The sequence below is a fragment of the Cupressus sempervirens genome, chromosome 5 (assembly GCF_028749045.1).
Source record: "Cupressus sempervirens isolate cs-2001-9-10 chromosome 5, ASM2874904v1, whole genome shotgun sequence".
In the NCBI taxonomy this organism is placed as follows: domain Eukaryota; kingdom Viridiplantae; phylum Streptophyta; class Pinopsida; order Cupressales; family Cupressaceae; genus Cupressus; species Cupressus sempervirens.
In genome coordinates, this window is record NC_143122.1 from 1,036,172,000 (window position 1) to 1,036,193,467 (window position 21,468).

Here is a 21,468-nt window from a genome sequence, read left to right on the forward strand (position 1 = left end):
AGCAAGTGTGGTCTAATACCATGTTGGATTATCTCTAAAATGAGTCGTAGGAAAGTAGGTTTCCAAATTGATATGAACTCTAGACTTTTTGGGAAGGTATTAGCAAGTGTGGTCTAATACCATGTTGGATTATCTCTAAAATGAATCGTAGGAAAGTAGGTTTCCAAAATTGATATAAACTCTAGACTATTTGGGAAGGTATTTGCAAATGTGGTCTAATACCACGTTGGAGAAGCTAAGATCAAATGGTCACAAAATGGTGTCAAACATCCTCAGAGCACCAAAAGTCAAATATTTGTTTTTGCAGGTAGAAAGAAAATATTGTTCCTGCTCTCGTGAAGCATGTAGTTAGACTATTCGCTAGCTTCTTAGATAGAGATCTAAGAATAAAAGGGAATTAGTTAGCATCTTGAAAAGATTGAGATGTGAGAAGATTGGTGGTGAAAAAGTGTCGTCGACAGCAGGATTCGAACCTGCGCAGGCATAGCCCAACAGATTTCGAGTCTGTCTCCTTAACCACTCGGACATATCGACGAGATATTTTAATAAGCAGCAGATTCATATGATAGTCAGTAGTCTAAAAGAAAATTATTTAGCTACTGAATTCACGACAAAGGCAGCGGACTTGATTTAAATTACAACAAACAAAACAGAGAAATAAAGCTGCCGATTGTGAGTTGGTGGAATGGCGTTGGAATTTGTAGGATGAAATGCGATAAATGGAATTACTGAGGAAAGAGAATAAAATATAAACTGTGCTTTGCGCGCCAGGTAGGGGTCGAACCTACGACTTTCTGCTTAGGAAACAGACGCTCTATCCACTGAGCTACAGGCGCTGGCTGCTGAGCTCTTTCTTCTATTCATAAAATAACTTTTTTTTAATCCCCGAATCATCTTCTCCCGACTTCATTGGCTATTTCAATTAACTTTTCATTAAAAGCACTTTATTTTGCCTTCTTTTGTTTGTAGTTTCATGGTTTAATTTTGTTTGATTAGATTGAAATTCACGTAAGTGGACGTGCCGGAGTGGTTATCGGGCATGACTAGAAATCATGTGGGCTCTGCCCGCGCAGGTTCGAATCCTGCCGTCCACGATGCTTATCTGTTTTTCCCAAACCTTCATTTGAAAATCTCATCACTTTTAAGCTCTGCGTATGCTCTGTGCGTGCTTCAGCAGCCAAATTGATACAAGTTTCTTTTTCATATGTTCCTAGTTTGCCATCAAATCAAGCTTAGGCAATTTATACACCATTAGATTTTGTAAAAAGAGGGGCTCCGTTGATTTGGGTTGGATATAAGGAAAAAGGAGTGATTTTGCCTCCCAAGCCCGAAAAGCCATTTGAAGATGGATTGAAGACTCTAAGGCTCCTCCTTGCCACCCTTCTATTAAATATATACGTCAAATTCATTAACCATAAAATCTATAAGATTACATAGATGAAGCCTAAGAAAAACTTGATCCTTCAAATAATGTAGAGATAGTTCCTTGCCCAAATCTAAAATGTTAGGCTAAGAACGAAGGAGATGGAAACCCAAGTGGATGGAGACATAAGATTTTGAAACTTGTCTACCTACTTCAAAAATTTAGAAACTTGGAGTTGAGATCCTCGCCTTGTAAAACAAGAGCTTTAGTTGAGCTAGAGTCCTTGCTTTGTGAGTGTTAGCAAGTACAGTTCACAAGCTCCCATATTGACATGATAGAGGAATATGTTGGCAAATGTTTGATGAACCTGGATTTATAATTGCCCCTTACATTTGTTTGAGAGATTCAAAACATTTTGTCAAATCAATTTTTGCATACCCTCCAAATGACATTCTAGTTTGGTAAGGGTAGATAAGACATTTTTGAACTTGCCTTGCATCTTCCAATGATTTTGTGTTGTGAGGAATGACTATTGAATGGGCATGCAATTTTTGCAATGGTGTCGACTCTAAGGGATGCTGTCAAATGGGTTGTCCAAAATAATGTCGAAGATTGGAGGTCAAATACTTCTAGTGCGAATAAGATTCACCATAGTTTTTCTTGATTTTTTAATAAATTATTATTTAATATTTTTCAAAATCAAAATGCATACCATTTTCTCTCCAATTCATTGTCTTGATAAAAGAAAAAATATCAATTTAAACAAAGAAAAAGAAAAACCAAACTTATAAAGAATGAATAATTTATTCTCAAGCATTTTATCATTTTATCTTTATTGGTTTATAAGTATTTTATGTAGTTTATAAAATTGTTTCATAATTACAATTCAGTTACAAATACCATATAATCGAATTTATTGTTTCAAAGAAGATTAAGATCATGATTATGAATAAATTATGATGATAATTCAATTAGATTTTAAGATGGCTATAATATTTTAAATATGAATTTAATATTAAATTTAAAATTATAATGTAAAACAAATATAAAATTTTAATTTAGTTATAAAAATAACATTCAAATAAAATAATTTAAATAAAAATCCATAATCTTTAATAACTACCTCTCTTCAAAATATCATACAATCTTATATAATACTCTTTAAATGCAAAGTTATAAATAATAATAATAATAAAAACATATATAAATTTGCATTGCTTTGTGAACAACAACAAAATAACCATAAATGCAGAAGTAAAATCATAAAAAAATGATCCAATATAATCTAACAGTGCTTGACATATGTCTCAGCATTTTCTGATGACTTATATGTCCCACTCTCGCTTGACACATCTCATCATTTTTCTGACACCATCTCTCTTTTATTTTTTTGACGACTTATGCTTCAGTGCACTCCACATTTGAGGATAACTTGTAGTTCTAGGCATAATGTCTATGCTTTTTGGATGTCGCATTCTTATTTATCCCAATCCTTAAAACCTTACTTGTTAAGGCTAGTAGGTGCAATTTGCTGACATTGTGGTTGTCTATCAAGACTGATCTAGAGAATGCTCCACAATGTTGTTTCTAGTTGTGCAGTTTGGAGGACATGTTGTTATAGATCTTATCATGGCGTGTGAAGAACTACACCAAGTTATTTGCATTAGAAAATGGTTTTTGATTGACTAGTTAACATGCTACATTACTTATCTACACATTATGTTTGATGCCAAATTCGAAGGATGTGTTGTTGTGTGTCATTCATTTGGAATGAACTAGGAAGATGTGTTATAATTTATTTGGTCCCCCACTTTAACTTTAAGAGTGGACTGTTAGAAACAATAGTCCACCAATATAACTAAGCCGAGGGGGGGGGGGAGTTGGCAGAGTGAATTAGTTATATGACAATTTAAACATTTAACCTCTTAAACAATCTTGACCATTCAAAGTAAACAACAACCATAAAGAGATACACATAAACAATTACACCATATATGTTGACTAGGGAAACCCTTGATCAGAGGGAAAACCCCTGTGGGAATGATGCCCACAAAATGATGTACTAATATGAATGTTCATTGTTATAGGATGGACCCTGTTAGGAGTCTATTACAACATTTAGTACAAGAGTCCCTATTAGGAGACTTTGAATCCCTGTTAGGAGTTGTGGAAGGAAGTTGAACCCACTATCCAAACAGCTTTAGAATCAAATCAATGAACCCACTGTCCAATTGACCTCGCTACTATTCCTTTAAGAATAATAGATTTGTAACAAGTTTTTACTTCTTTCTCTGTCCAGTACATCAGACTCCTTCACCTTCAGATCATGCAATCAAATATGGAACTCTGTGACCAGTAATAGTAACCCTTAACGTCACTTACACACATCACTTTGCTCTACTACTTAGTAATTCACAAGTCTTCACTTCTTCACCATGTTTGTAAAACATGAAAACATCTTTCCTTTATACCATGCTCAATAATAAATCTTTGAGTTGGCTTCACACTTTATTATCATACATTAATTAAATGAAATACACATTTAATCAATGTTGTTAGCTCACAGATATACATAAACTTTCACATGTGCGACTTCTGTACATGCGTACTTTCTGACATCATCAACGATTAGTAAACTATCTCCAGTTCACTACACAACCCTTCATTGCAATTGTAGAAAATTGTAGTAGCCATGCGATATGAACTACTTTCTTGATACTCTGTTTCTATATGTCCCACTCTCGCCTGACACATCTCGTCATTTTTTTGACACCACCTCTCTTTTATTTTTTTGATGACTTATGCTTTAGTGCACTCCACATTTGAGGATAACTTGTAGTTCTAGGTATAATGTCTATGATTTTTGGATGTTGCATTCTTATTTATCCCAATCCTTAAAACCTTACTTGTTAAGGCTAGTAGATAAGCCCCATTTTGAGAATATTGATAAGCCCCATTTTAAATCATTTTATTAGATACTTTTATGATTGCTTGAACTCCATTTCAATATATAACACTTAGAATAATGGTTTTGTAATATTTCAATACAAATTTTGTGGTGATATGATGATGATTAATCATGTTGTTTTAATATCCTCTATGGTAAGAAGTCATCCTTATAAGTGCAAAACATATGTTTGTTTTTAAGAAATATTTTGATGGATTATTGAGTTTGATAGATTGGTGCATAAATGCACATATATGTGGTATTGATCCTAAGTGTGAAGATACATAATAAGGAATAAATTGCTAAGTTTTAGCACATCATTTGAACCAGTCAAACATGGAAAGCAAGGTTACTTTGGTTCAACTAATAGTCTGATAGAGTGGTCCCCTCTCCAATCTTTGTTGCTCCACATTTCAAGTTTTCAATAAAAGCATTCTTCCTAGATACAAGGGATTGATGTTCTAGGTTCTAGGCTTTTTTTATTTCTATGAAGTCTCCAACATTTGTTTCTTAAAAATTGTTGGTCGAGCAATAAAGTAAATTTAGATATTTTGTTGGATTTACTAAGAAGAATAGTTTCAATATTTTTATATTATTAACATGATGGAGAGACTTATTGTGAATATTTATGTTGATTATGTAGTTCTAATCATGAGTAATCACTCAAGGAGGGTCTAGTTGTGGGAGGAATTTTTCATTTTTTCTGTAGGTCAAATTAGTTAGATAAGTAGTGCTTGAATCTTGTTAATTCAATGAAGAACTATGCATGTGTTGACATTACAATCATGTTTGTCATTAGTGACACACACTTACTTAGACAAATGATATCTACTAAGCTTATTGTATAGTTAACATTATTAACCAAGCATTTCAGACTCTATCGAGTTCTACAGTTGCTACCGAGTTCAAGGAATAGTATTCAATTTATGCTGAGTAGTTTGTTCCATGATGGTGATCAACAGTGTAAACCAAGTCTCTTAGTGTTTACCAAGTTTCTCAGTGCAGACCAAGTTGTGCAGTGCTTACTGAGTTCGTAGTTATAGAGATGTGAATCCAGTGTTGACTGAGCCACTCAGTGTTAACTAAGTGATTCAATTTATACTAAGCTCATAGTGATAGCATTGACCGAGCTATGCAATATGAATCAAGTGATTCAATTTATATGCTGAGTTTCATAGTATTCACTAAATCACTAGTACAGATCGAGTTCAGACTACTTGGAAGTGATCAATATGGATCGAGGTTCTACGTCTACCACATACATGACAATGTTAGCACTGATAATGGATGCTGAGTATCAGAACCTCACCAAGCTATTCTTTAGAACCCAAGTTCTTGTAGTTGGGTTGACTTTGTGTATTTTTTATAAAAGTTATATGGTAGCCGACTTTGTTGATTTGTAAATTGGATTGGTATATATGTAATGTATTGTATCACATCCAATAAGATGAATATACTGAATATAACAAGCAAAAAAGAGTAGAAGTGTGAAATAAAAAAAGGCTACAATAGTATAAGAGCAACAAAGATTTATCTATCACAGGAAGCAGATCATTACACTCAAAGGAATGTCATTCAACAAACCAAGTTGCAGATCAACGATCACTCACTGTTTCATCCTATCAGGTGAATCAGTTAAATCCTTTCACAAGGTAGATTTAATAGTCTTATGTAAATCTCTTTACCGAGTGCATACTTTATTGTATGCTTGTAAACCCTCTTACAAGGTGGACCTAGTAGTCCTTATTGCTCCTAATAGGGCAAATCATCAGAAGTGATCATTATAAGCCTTAAGCGGACAACTTTATACTACAGTACTAAAGCTTGTGAGTATCATCCCTACCCCAGTTTTACTTTCTATTTGGAAGGTTTTTGGGTCATCATATTGTTTGTCAAAGTGTTATAAATGTTTTATTGCTTTTAGTTTCTTATGCATGATCAAGATTCACATGAAGGATTAATTGGAAAATAAAGATTAAGTTTTATAAGTTACTGATTCACCCCTCCCCTCTCAATAACTTAGTCTATCATATATATTTCCAACAATTGGTATCAGAGCATTGTGGTTCTCAGAGAAAAGTTTAACAACTTGAGCAAAGATCAAAGGCTATGGAGGTATTTAAACTTCACAAGGTTATTGACAATGAAAAGCTAGATTTGGAATTGGCTATTGGACAACTCAAGAAAGAAAAGGAAAAACTCTCTCAATCCTTGAAAAGAAGAAAAGATCTTGCAATACAAATGAATGACCAACTCTACATTGAAGAAAGAATTGAAGACATTCATTTAGAAAGTAACTCAAATGAAGCTAATGAAGCAATCAAAGAACTATTAGAAAAGAATGGTTCACTTCAAGATGAAGTTAGGAAATTGAAAAGAGAACAAGAAATTCAATCAGTAAGATTATGTGAAGTCATGGAAGAGAAAAATAAGATAAAAGAAGAGATAGAAGGAAAGAAAAATCAAACTCAACACCTATCCCTTCAGTAGGCAGACTTCATTAATTAGCTCACTAATGCAAATGAAGAAATCATAAATCTAAGGTCAAAAAATGAAAGATTGTAGAATGATCTAAACACTAAAAGACAAACCAATGAGAGGATGATGAAATCTCAAGTAGACATGGATCAACTAAATGAGAAAATCCAATAGAGACAAAAGGGGAAAACATGAATTGGATATACAGAAGAAGGTGAATCATCCAAGCAAGGAGCTCATAAGAATCAAAGGCCTACTTGCAATCACTGTGGTAAGATAGGTCATACATCAAACAAATTTTGGAGCAATGGGAAAGCTAAATTCAATGGAAAATACTACAATTGCAATCAACATCATCATAGAGCTAATGAATGCAAAGAGAAACCTAAGTTTGAAGGCAAATGTCACAAATGTAAGAAGCATGGACATAAATCTTTAGAATGTAAAACTAAGCCATTGAACCTAGCAGAACAAATTATAAAAGCTATATTTGGTTGGGAATATAACACTTGGTGTAGATTTCATTACTATGGAGAATTTGGACACATTGGAATGAACTATGTAAAACATAACATGAGGACAAGAGACACCACCAGAAGATATTTTATTTGTACAGAACTTGGTCATCTTGCCAAGAACTGTATGAATAATAGAAAAATTGAAGATGAAAAGAAAGCCAAGTCTGATAACATTAGAAAACAGATGAGACGGCAATGGATTCTAAAATATTCTGAGAATGCAAGTCCAAGAAATGGTGAACATGTCACTCAAGATTTGGGTGACTCAAGCATTTCCACTTGATCTCTCACAAGGAGATTTGGAACTAGGATTTTGAAGAAGACATCTCACATCAGGTCCAGTCAACAGAATGAAAGATCCATATTAGCATTCAAGATGCAAAGGGATCACCGAGCATTCAAGAAGATGTCAGTCATTACTGAGTGAGGTCGGGTTGTAGACCCTGCCGAGCAAGGTTGGGAGCCACTAAAATTATTGTATGGACATTGAGTCATGAATGATTCTACCAAGCACTTAATGCAAGCGAAGTGGAAGATAGTTTTTCATTTGAACGAACAATCATACTAGGCATTTATGGCAATTGAAAGGCAAAATTTGATAAAAAGGTTAAAATTGAATTCATTTCTAATTTTCAAGAGCTATTTGTGCAGAACGTTCTTAGTGCATCCAAGCGATCTATGTGAATTACTATTAAAGATTTTTGTGTTCTCTCAAACTCTACCAAGCAAAATGGTATCCAATAGCAACAAATCTAAGAAAGGGTCAGAGATGTTAGTTCAAGGCATGGAATGGAAGGCACTAGACTTTAAGATGAGTTTGATTGTCGCGAAGACCCTAGATCCAACTGGAGCTCAATCAAAATTTCCATCCAAGGTACTGTTAATTAATGATATTCGTTCACATTTTCTGTGTGCTATTCAAGATATTAGAACTCTAGAAATGGATGAATCCTTGAGAGAATTGTGTGTGAATGGTGTGTTAAAACCAAAACATCAACACCTTGAAGTGAAGGGTTTGACTCACATTCCACATATGCCATGAGACTTTCAAATCGAATGCATAAGATTTATCCTCAGTCATGTGCATAATAGTTAGCTGTGGTTGGAGAAACCCATTATGATAACAAAGAAAATGATCCATAGGATCACTAGTTTTCTTATGTTGGCAAAAGAAACAATGACTAAAAGCCTAAGTTAGGTCGAACTAGAGAAGAAAACCCTTGCTGAGTGGGATGGAAGGGGAATGAAGATCAACTGTGTCACAAATATGGAATTGAATTTCAGAATACATGTCATTATGCACAAAATATATAGCTCAAACAGACTCAATAGTGTATCATGCGAAGTAGTGGATCTCGCATACAAAGTGATCAAAAATAACTTGTCACTTGACCTAGCCAAGTTGATGTTGAATCAATTCAATGAAAATATGGAGAGTATAAGAACAATCCTTGTAAGTATGGTTCACTCTTAACTAGTCTTTTTCCCATCTAAAGGTACCATCGTATGGTAGAAGGATGTACTCGTTCTTTATCAGATTAATGAATATATAGCTGAAATGGGAGAAAATTATGTTAGCATAATGGATAACTACTTTGATGCATTTAAGGATAAGATGAATAACAGATTTAGGATCCCTAAGAAACTTGTTGATGATTAAGAAGATGATATTTGTTTTATGGTTGACTATGAGAAAGTATATATTCAAGCAGTTAGACTAAGAAATGTATGGGTCAAACCTCTAGGTTATGAGGTAGATGAAACTAAGGTTATTATTAAAGCACTATTAAATGAGCTAGTTGAGCCAAATGCTGCATATTTTGGCGCTTATGATGAAGCAAAGGAAATAATAGAACTTGAAATAAAACTCCCTCAAGCAGTTAACAAAGGAAAGAAGAGGATTGCCAAATTGAAAACTAACTAGGCTCTTCTGTTGACTGAAGGCAAAGGTGATGACATTGAGGAAGACGAAGTAGAAGATGAAGAGAATTTAGAAGAAGAAGAGATAGTAAAGAAGAAAGGTAAGGTTATTATAACCAAACTTGCAAAACCATCTACTATAGTGTTCTCAAAGAGGGCATCCAGGAAGAAACAAGGTGCAGATGTAATCTTCAAAAAGCCACCACTCTCTTTCCAAGAAAAGTTGAAAGAAATTGACACTGGAGCCGGTATGGAAAACTTCAAATCACTAAGGTATGAAATAAGAATTGTAAAGGAGCAAAAGTAAATTGAAGGTATGGTTTTGTCTAAGATGGGCAAATGGAAATATTCTCCAGACCATCTTGTTCAATAGATTCCAAGTGAATTAATGGAGAAAGTTAAGCCAAGATGGGAGCATGCAAGGCAAATTGCTAAAGATATTTATGAGAAGACTCTTAGGAAACTCATGCCGATCTTAAGCAATAAAGAAGTTAATGAGTCCATTAAGTAGAATGAAGAGAATCCTACCTTGAAGTTTAACACTTGTCTGATATTAATCAATGAAATTGATCATGTAGTGAAAAATGCCACCAACACATGGAAAAAAATCTATAATCTTCATAAGAAGAGTGATTTTGTTGTTAATGTCAGTGACAAGGATGATAATGAAGGTGATGATGATGAAAAAGAAGAAGAAGGTAATAATGATGAAGAGGAAACAAATAATAATATAGATGATGACTAATAAGAATAGGGACAGGAAGCTACCAAAGAAGATTTACTTGAAGTTTAGAACATAGAGGAGACTGATCCTGAGAAATTGTAGTAGCGGTCATAGCCTCACTTCCTCATTCTCCAAGCGAAGCATTGAAAACATCAAGCCCAAAGAAAGCTACTACAAGATTGATTGTGTCAAACATTATAAGTATAGGCACTCAATCAATTTTTGCACTTGTTCAACTCAATACTTCATTGATAGAAGTGACAAACACTTCATCTACCAAGCAGTCAACACTTCTTCCTCCATCAATTTTTGTTACACAAGGTATTCCTTCAATAAGTGCAGTATCTACTTTTTTTGTTAGTCCTAATATTTCTACCATTATTTCTGTTCCTCACATGCAATTAATAAGAGTAAGGATAGTTGAGACCAAGCCTCAACTGATTACAAATTTTTTGAGTAAAGGCAAAGAGAAGGAAGAAGAAATTGATCTAGATGAGGAGATTGTTATTTCGAATTGGGACATCTCCAATCTTAATCTTAATCAAATGCATATATGTGGAGAGCTACTTTAGAAGAAAGCTAAGCAGTAGAGGCTTAGAGGAGAAACAAATAAAGAATCTCAAGTGCTTTAACATGCAAAGAATATTCTTGCATAAGCACTCAATATAGAGGTTGATACTTCTCAAAGAATTTTGGTTCAGTCAATAGAAGTCGTCCCAAAATTCAATGAAGATTTGAATGGATAGGAGAAACTATTGCAGAGAGCAGAGAAGAAATTTGAGAATAAAGCTTTGGAGCTAATTGCACAACAGATTACAATTCATTAAGTAGATTTATCTACTATTCTAAGCTCACTGAAGACAAATATGGAACTCTGTGATCAGTAATAGTAACCCTTAAGGTCACTTACACACATCACTCTGCTCTACTACTTAGTAATTCACAAGTCTTCACTTCTTCACCATGTTTGTAAAACACAAAAACATCTTTCCTTTATACCATGCTCAATAATAAATCTCTGAGTCGGCTTCACACTTTATTATCATACATTAATTAAATGAAATACACATTTAATCAATGTTGTTAACTCACAGATATACATAAACTGTCACACATGTGACTTATGTACATGCGCACTTTCTGACATCATCAATGATCAATAAAATATCTCCAGTTCACTACACAACCCTTCATTACAATTGTAACAAACTGTAGTAGCCATGCAATATGAACTACTTTCTTGATACTTTGTTTCTATATGGTTCTTTCTAAATCAATCATATATTTTGTACACTGTCAATTCAAGTTCTGCACACTTGTCTATGTAACAAATACACAATGTAGTATACTCAGGTAACTACGCATCATCATGTAAGTAATATAATGTTCTCAATACAAAAATCACGGCCTGCTACTCTGTCAGTCTTTTACAAACTTATTACTATGCTATCATCAATGAAAAACACAATTATAAATACATCATAACAATGTTTTGCAATGCTCCCCCATAGCATCAACATTCATGCTAACAATCTCCCTCTTTGGCATTGATGGCAACATAGGTGAAAAACATCTAGTTCCAAGAATACCAACAAGTCTTTTTAAATCCTCATACCAACAAGTCTTTTCAAATCCTCTTCATCAATCAAATCTTGCTTCATGAAAATCCTTTATTGCAATACTTCTCCCCTATAGTACAATGTTTTTCATGCCATACTTCTCCCCCATTGACATCAATGTCAAAGATAGTACACAAATGGTTCAATTTTCTTGAACATCCAATAGTTTATCAGCACAACCACAAGCTGGTCTGTTTCTTTACAAGTTTGTATGTAAGTCCATAAACAACTCAAGTGTCTAAAGACACTATTTTATACCAATTACCAAGAGTCCTTTGTTGACTCTGTTCATCATAGATACTCCCCCATACAGGAAGCATCAACATTCAGTCCAGTCTATCAATAGTGCTTTGTTCCTTGGACTAATGCAATTTTGCATCTTTTATTCTGAAATAGGTAGGGGCATAACCCCAAGCATATCTCTTTTATACTCAAACGTATCCTTTAATAAGGCCTTCATGAAAATGTTTGCAATCTATTCCTTAGTGTTAATGTACTCCAATTTGATTTCTTTTTCTACAACTTTCTCTTTCAACACATGATACTTTATAGAGATGTGCTTAGTCTTAGAATGCAAAACATGATTCTTAGACATGTTAACCATACTTGTGTTATCATAGTAAATGATAATAGGTTATTTGAATGTAATTCCAATATCCTTCATTATCTGCTTCATCCATATGACTTGATTACAGCTTTTCATTGCTGCAACATATTCTTCATCTGCAGTGCTTTGTGAGGTGCAATCTTGCTTCTTACAGAGCCAAGAAACCAATCTTCCACCAAGAAAAAATGCTCCTCCACTGGTGCTTTTCTATCATTTGTATCTCTAGCCCAATCAACATCAGTATAAGTGCAAAGAGTAAAGTCATTACTTCTTTCATACCAAATGCCATAATTAGATGTCCCTTTCAGATTTATGAATATCCTTTTTACTACTGTGTAGTGATATTCTTTAGGATCAACTTGAAATCTTACCACGATTCCAACTGCATTTGCTATATTAGGTCTACTATGAGTCAGATACTACAATCCTCTAATCATAGATATGTACTTCTTTTGTTCAACAGTAGGTGTCTCATCCTTGCTTGATAACTTGTAACCAGTTACCATAGGAGTTCCAACAGGTTTACAGTTTTCTAGACCAAATCTTTTTAGCAAATCTTTTAAATACTTTGTCTGAGAAATAAAGATTCCCTCTTTGTTTTGAACAATTTGCAATCCTAAGAAAAAATCAATTTCCCCTATCATGCTCATCTCAAACTCATTCTTCATATCTTCTAAGAATTTGTTACTAGCTTCATCATTTCCTCCAAAAATGATATCATCAACAAATACAATGATTATCAACAAACCATTTTCTATTTCTTTTAAGTACAAGTTGCTATCTGCTGTTCCTTTAGCAAATCCAAGCTTTGCTAAGTATTTATCTAACCTTGCATACTAGGTTCTAGGTGCTTGCTTTAATCCATACAAGGCTTTCTTTAATCTACAAACCATATCTTTCTCTTCTGTCAAAGAAAAACCTTCTGGTTGCTCAATGTAAACTTCTTCTTTAAGTTCTCCATTCAAGAATGCTGAGTTAACATCCATCTGATATTCCTTAAAAAATTTATTTTCTGCATATGCCAAGAACATTCTGACTACTTCCATTCTTACTATAGGTGCATATGTTTCCTCATAATCAATTCCTTCTTGCTGAGAGTAACCTTTGCATACTAGTCTTTCTTTGTTTCTTATTACTTCTCCTTGTTCATTTATTTTGTTTCTTAATACCCATTTTGTACCAATCATATTTTTGTCCTTGGGTCTAGGAACCGATTCCCACGTGTCATTTTTTTATTATCTGTTGAAGTTCTTCCTTCATTGCTTTTATCCAATGATCATCCTTGATTGCTTCATCTGCGCTTTTTGGTTCTACTTGAGATATTAAGCATAGTTCTTCATTTATTTTTCTTTTATCATTACTCCTTTTTCTTTACTTCCTATTATCTGATCAACAGGATGATTTCTCATTACATTCTTATTTAGGCTAGGATTTACTGCTTCAACTCTTATTTCAAGTATTGTACTTTGTTCTTCTCTTACTTCTTCAGTTTGTACATTATTCTGCAAGTCATTGTTAGTCTTGAGAAATAATTCATTACATCTATTGGTCATAATAGAATAATAATCTCCACCAGAGTTACAATCCATCATTTTTTCTTTAGTGCCAAACTTTTCATCTGTTCTCACATTTGCACACTCTAGTATAGTTGAAACATCTATAAGCTTTACTTTTTAGTGAATAGCCAAGAAACATACGTTCATCGCTCCTTGGATCAAAATTAATGCTATCATCATCTCTTTTGATGTAGCATTTGCTTACAAATATTCTAAAATATTTGACTGATGGTGAGTGACCAAACCATAACTCATAAGGCATTTTCTCCATACCTTTTCTGATCTATACTATGTTCAGTGTGTATACTATTGTATTGACTACTTCTCTCCAAAAGGTTTTTGGTATATCATTCTTGAATAACATAGCTATTGTTGCTTTAGAAATTGATCTGTTTCTTCTTTCAACAATCCCATTATGCTTAGGTGTATGGGGTGAAGATAGTTGTCTCCTAATTCTATGCTCTTCACAATAGATATTGAATTCTCTAGAAGTGAATTCTCCTCCTCTATCAGATCTTTAGCTTTTGATTTTAAACTCTAGATTCATTCTCTACTTTGTTCTTGAATATCTTGAATTTCTCAAATGCTTCTTATTTTTCCTTAAGAAAAGCTACCCACATCATTCTGGTAAAATCATCAACAAAAATCATAAAATACCTTTCTCCATAGAATCCTTTTGTTCTTGTAGGACCACTCAAATCTGTATGAACTAATTCCAACTTCTGTGTAGTACCAAACTGCTTGCTAGGAAATGAGACTTTCTTTTGCTTAGCCAAGATACATTCCTTACAAATAATGTCAGTGGGCTTAGTGATCTTAGGTAAATCTCTCACAACAAGTGTATTATTGGCTTTCACAATGTTATCAAAGTTAATGTGACAAAATCTTCTGTTCCATAACCAACTGTTGTCAACTTTAGCTACCAAACATGTTGTTTTAGTGGAGTTTAATTGAAATACATTACCTTTGGTTCTTGTGCTAGTACCAAGTAGTTTTCCTTCCTTGTTCTTGATAATGCATGTGTCATTACCAAACTGCAATTGGTAACCTTTGTCCATAAGCTGTCCAACACTTAACAAGTTATGTTTCGGTCCATCAACAAAATAAACATCATCAGTATTTGTTTTACCATCTAGTGTGATAGATCCAATTCTTGTAATGTGGCAGGCTATTTTGTTGTAATACCCCAAAATTGGCACATTGCCATATTAACCAACTTTGTTTTATTCAATTATTCCTAAGTCCTATTTTACTAGGCAATTCTAATTCTACCAATCGCTAATGGCCTAGATGCCAAATGTAAAAAACCCTAATTTGCATTAATCACATTATTTATTTAATTCAAGAAAAATACTTAAGTGTTTTACAATTAACCCTTAATGTTCACATTGTTTTTGAAAATGGATAAAAAAAAATAGTTTTGGTCTATTAGAAAGTCAACAAATTTTTTTATTAGATAGACCCCAACTATCATACCTTTTTGGAAAGGACTCAGAGTTAGCTAAAATGGGTCTTTGTTAGTTTTTGCATAACACATGTATGAAAAGAGAAAACTTCTGTTTATCAGAAATAGGTACCAAATTGTTATGACAGTTTTGGCAGTTTTGAGCAGTTTTGGTCTAATGGAAGTTTGGGGTATGTAACTGCATCCAAAATTTTGACTTTCTTGGTTTATAAGTAGAGGATACATTCCTCTAAAACATGTAATAGGTGGTTTTGATAGAAGTTCTAGAATTGGTGTGGAATTCTTTGTAGACCGAACAATTTGCAGGTATATTTTTAACAATAAAGAAAGGGGTAATGCTTTATGTTTCTATTTTTATATTTGTGATTTGATTTTTATTGAAGAAGTTTATTAGAGGTAGAAGAAGTGTTATATATTGCTGCTTCATTCATTCATATCAATATTTGATCAAATCTTTTAATGGAAAAAGAAAATATATTTGGATATCAGATGTTTTGAGGAGAATAGAAGTATGTTCTGCATTGTGTTTTCAACAAGAAGTTGAAACTAGTGATTCATGATTTATGTTGTAATAGAGATGATCCTCTAATTTTATATCTCACTTGCTCATTTTTGAAGTTTGTGCTTCTTGTATTCATGAAGTTGGTGCTTCAGGTGTAAGGGATTGGTGTTCCTTGAAATTGGTGTTTCTAAAATAGGGTGTTGGTGCTTCCCAGAGTTGTAGCTCTAAAAGATTTGCCCAAAAGGAAAATAAAGTTTCTTATTCAAAGTGGTTTTTTACTCTAAGGGGTTTTCCATGTTAAAATATCGTGTCACTTTGTTATTCATTAACTATCTTGCTCATGTGTAAAACTTTTATAACTTGTAATTGTTTCAAGTTTTTAAAAGTATTTTAAACTACTGATTCACCCCCCCTCCCAGTGGTGTTTGTATTCCAAAAAGTGGTATTAGAGCAAGGTTCCCTATATCAAGTTTAACAACTTTGGGTAGATTTTGGTTGAGTGGAATACTTATCTTTAATGGCTCAAGATAGTTCTTCAAAGGTTCCTATATTTGAAGGATTAGATTATGCTTTTTGGGAAGTAATGATGCAAACATATTTGTTATCTATGAATATTGATATTTGGGATTCAGTTGTTAATGGTTATAAAGTTCCTAATACTTTTCCTATAGATCTTGATGAAAAGAGGAAGTATGAAACTGATATGAAAGCTAAATTTTCTATACTTAACAGTTTATCTAAAGATGTTTTTGTTAAGGTAATGCATTGCAGTTCTTCTAAAGAAGTATGGGACAAATTGAAAAACACATATCATGGTAATGATAGAGTTAAAGAAGACAAGATACAACATTTGAAAACAATATTTGAAGACCTTAAGATTGGTAATGATGAAAAGGTAGAAGACTATCTCCTTAAGATAGATGAAACTGTAAATGTCATAAGAGGACTTGGTGAAAAAATTGATGATATTGATGTTGTAAAGAAAGTTTTGAGATCTCTTCCTAATAAATTTGATTCTAAGATATGTTCTATATAAGAAACGAGAGATATTACCAAGCATACAATGGAAGATGTTCATGGAGCACTTGTAGCTTATGAAATGAGAAAGTTTGGCAAATAGGAATCCACAAGCAAAGAAGCAACATTCAAGGTGGAAAAGAAAGTGAAGCCTCTTCAAAATTAAAAGATCTTGATGTTTTTGAAGCAAATTTATCAAGGAAATTAAATAAATGAGTAGGTAAATACAAAGGTAAACTTCCTTTCAAATGCTTTAATTGTGGTAAAATAGGACACTTTGCATCTAAATGTCCTTATACTAGTCATGATGAAGTAGATGATGAGAAAGAGAAATCAAGTAAAAAGAAATTCTATAACAAAAAGAAGTTCTTTAAGAAGAAGAAGAGTTTGATTGATGATGTATCATATAGTGACTCTAGTAGTTTTGAATGTGATGAAAATGAAGTTTCATTCATGGCTATAGAAACTACTTGTCAAGGATCAGATAGTAATGATGATGTTGAACTTGTTGAGGCTGATTTAGAATGTGAATTTCTTTATGCACTTAAAAAGATCAAGGAATTAAAAAGGAATTTAAGTGTTCAAGAAAATCAATTCTTAAAAAAAAGAAGATAACTTTGAAAAAGAAACTAAAGACTTAAATCAACAAGTTATAGAATTGAAATTACAAGTTGAGGAACAAAAGAGAAATGTCTTTGTCACTAAGGAAGAGTTAAGTTATAAAGATCAGGAATGTACAAGGTTAATAAATGAAGTAGTATCATACAAAAGAAAGTTAGAAAAATATGAGAACACTAATTTGGATGATATGTTAAGGAAACAAATAATAACTGATTGTTAATGTTTATAGCTTCATTCAGATAAATTATTCATATACTCATATATTAATATATAAAATTGAAGCTATGCTCATTTAATATATTATATATTAAAAGAATACTTTATATCCTTCTATGTCTTTGGGTATCATTGAGAATATTCTTTTGTCTCCCTTAGAAATTGGTTTCAGTGTTTTATGTATATTAAGCTCCTTGTTAATGGATGGTCGAGTTCCTAGTGACACATTTTTGTCCTATCCTTCTATGGTGATAGGTGTGTTGTTTTACATGTTAGGGTTATCTTCATTTCCGAAGATATAGAGTGGGTATAAATATATTGGGCACCATAATAGCTTGATAGATTAAAATATACACACCAAAGATATATCTTGCATTGTTTATATATAAGGATCAAACACTGATACTCATAGAATAATAACTCAAGCACATTATGAAGGCACTATTAAGAGAGAGAAAGTATATCTAAGGAACATACCATAAATGAAATTATAATGATATATATGTAAGGGGCTATTTAAAGGGTCTAGTTTATAAGAAGATATGTATGATATCTCTAAGTTGGTATAGAGGTATATTTGAAGTCCTAAGACATTCATAAAGACAATTAAATTAATAAATCTAATCGATATTTTAACATGGTATGAGAGCCAGGTTTAAGAGTCAATCTCGATTAGACTTATTTATTGGACTTTACTATTGTAAAAATTTCTCACCGATAAAATGGTTAATAGTATCAAGGTTGAAGATAAACTTGAAGGTGACACAAATTATACAATTTGGAAATTACAAATGAAGGTAACCCTAAAGGATAATGATCTCTCTAAAGTCATGGAAAATTTTGACATACCTCCTAAAGGAAATGATGAATTGATCAAATGGGAAAAAGACAATGCTAGAGCCATGAAGTTAATTGTGGATGGTGTTAAGGATCATCTGCTCCCTATTATCTCAGAACTCAACACAACACATGAAATGCTTAAAACACTTGAAGAAATGTTTGAGCTAAACAAAACAACAAGAATTCTAAATTTGAAAGACAGTCTATCCCACATTAAAATGAACAAAGGAGAAACTATTGCCTCCTATTTCATGAGGATAACTAAACTATAGAACTAGCTCTCTAAAATTGGTCACGTTTATGATGAAAAAGAATTAACCATGATAGCTCTAAGAGGATTGCCACCATCATGGAAAACCTTCCAACAAGAAGTATGTGCTCGATCCAAACTTCCCAAACTTGGTTGACTAAAAGATGATTGTATTCAAGAGGAAGGTATGATAATATCAATAGATGATACTTTGACTAGAAGTGATCTTCATGCTCCTTCAACTCATGTTGATAAAAAGAAGAAACCAAATTTTAAAAGGAAAAGAAGGCATGAAGATTACACTAAGATGCAATGTTTTAGATGTGAAAACTATGGTCACACTGCTTTCAAATGTCCTGATAGATTGAAACATTCAACAACCTTCGCCAAAGTCTATGATAATGACACAGAGTCAGAGAAACATCCTTTCTAAAAGGAACTTTAAAGTATCCTTGACATGAGATAAATATTGGATCAAGAGGGAGTTCTTTATTATATTCATGTAATGTAAATAAATGATAAATACTTCTCAAAAAAAAAATTAGTTTGTTATAATTCTAAGATGGAGTCTTAGAATATGAAATAAATTACTATACTTTTATATGCAATGTTTGATTCTCATATAAGCTATGTGCTTTGACCTTTCTATTTTAAAATATATTACAAGAAGAGGGAATTAAATGAGGAGTCCTATTTATCATTCAAAGGCAGAAGACTGAGGATGCTATTTGGTTAACCTCAGTGAACCTGATCTTATTGATTAAGAGGGAGTATACCATGCTGGGATGGTCTCTCTTATGATCAATAAGTTATCACATTCATGAGGACTATGACCATGCGACTTTTATATGGGCCTATCCCCTGTGTACATCATGAGTAAGTGACAACTTCCAAATGATCATCACTTGTATTTGAGAGAATTTGTTGTAAGATGATGATCTTACAATCAACTTGTATTATGAGATCTAATAAATTGAGTAAATGGTGAATGTCTTGTATCTCAAATACAATTACTCTGGGAGACTATTACTCTTGGAGTACTTGGTGAATATCATTGATATTTTGGGAGGCCAATACTCTTGATATCAAATGTGATATCTAAACATTTTGATTAAGTGGTGAATATCATTGATATTCTGGGAGGCCAATACTCTTGATATCAAATGTGATATCTAAATGTTTTGAGTAAGTGGTGAATATCATTTATATTCTAGGAGGCCAATACCCTTGATATCAAATGTGATATCTAAACCTTATTTTGAGTACTTGATGAATATCAGGTGTTGATATTTTGGTAGATCAAGACTCTTGATATCAAATGCGATATCTAAACCTTGTTTTAAGTACTTGATGAATATCAGATGCCAATATTCTAGGAGATCAAGACTTTGATATCAAATGTGATATCATACCCTAGTTTGAATAATTGGTGAATATCTCAGACCAATATTCTAGTAGACCAATACTCTTGATATCATATGTAGTATCAAAACCAAATGAACATTTAAGCACTATGAATACCAGATGAGTTGACAATCTTGTTCTATATTATGTATAAATATCATTTATCTTCCCTAGCTAAGAGGGAGTGTTAATGCTTATAGCTTCATTCAAATCATTTATTCATATACTCACTCACACACACACGCATGCGCGCGTGCAAACACACACAAAATTGAAGCTATGCTCATTTAATATATTATATCTTAAAAGTATACTTTATATCCTTCTATGTCTTTGGGTATCATTGAGCATATTCTTTTGTCTCAATTAGAGATTGGTTTTAGTGTTTTATGTATATTAAGCTCCTTGTTAATGGATGGTCAAGTTCCTAGCTGAACGTTTTTTTCCTATCCTTCTATGCCGATAGATGTGTTGTTTTACATGTTAGGGTTATCTTCATTGCTGAAGATACAGAGTGGATATAAATATATCGGGCACCATAATAGCTTGATAGATTAAAATATACACACCGAATATATATCTTGCATTGTTTATATATAAGGATTAGACACTGATACTCATAGAATAATAACTCAAGCACATCATGAAGGTGCTATTAAGAGAGGGGAAGTATATATAAGGAACATACCATAAATGAAATTATAATGATATATATGTAAGGGACTATTTAAAGGGTCTAGTTTATAAGAAGATATGTATGATATCTCTAAGTTGATATAGAGGTATATTTGAAGTCCTAAGACATTCATAAAGATAATTAAATTAATAAATCTAATCGATATTTTAACACTAATGATCTAACAGGAATCGGTTTTCAACTTGGCTAATGTTCTAGTGACAAGAAAGATCAATCTTTATTCCAAATATTTAAATCTAAAAGTAATGATACAAACTAGAATTATACCACATCAAATGCAGGTAAAAATGAAAATTTTAATCAGATTTCTAATGATAAAAATTAGGTTACATGAAGCACTTCACTCATGGGTAAAAGATACTCAAACAGGTTCATTTCTTTCTTTGATGGGTATTGCTTCATGTGTCATCAATATGGACATAGAATAAGTAATTCCAGATACATGTCAAGGAGGTATTCAAAGTTTTGTTTTGGTTATTCCTTTCCTTTGGTCATGTTATGAGAAATTGTAAAACTAAGTCAATTTAGAATGACCAATCTTATGCTAGTCTACAAGTTGATAAAGAATTTGATACTAAAATGACTAAGATATGGAGACCTAAGATTAATAAGTCTATGATTGTTCAAATGGCTCTACATCCTAAAGAAAAATACTTTTGGATAATTGATAGTGGCTGTTCTAGACACATGAAAAGAGACAGAACAAAGTTTGACAAATTGATTA

At 32.7% G+C, this 21,468-nt stretch overlaps 3 non-coding genes across 3 annotated transcripts; 1 reads left to right on the forward strand and 2 right to left on the reverse strand.

Annotated features, from left to right (window-relative positions):
* Positions 1–452: 452 nt before the first annotated feature.
* Positions 453–534, reverse strand: TRNAS-CGA (transfer RNA serine (anticodon CGA)). Its single transcript has one exon. It is a non-coding gene; the product is annotated as a tRNA-Ser (tRNA).
* A 229-nt stretch (positions 535–763) lies between these two features.
* On the reverse strand, positions 764–836 carry TRNAR-CCU (transfer RNA arginine (anticodon CCU)). Its single transcript has one exon. It is a non-coding gene; the product is annotated as a tRNA-Arg (tRNA).
* Positions 837–1,012: 176 nt separating this feature from the next.
* On the forward strand, positions 1,013–1,094 carry TRNAS-AGA (transfer RNA serine (anticodon AGA)). Its single transcript has one exon. It is a non-coding gene; the product is annotated as a tRNA-Ser (tRNA).
* The last annotated feature ends 20,374 nt before the right edge of the window (positions 1,095–21,468 follow it).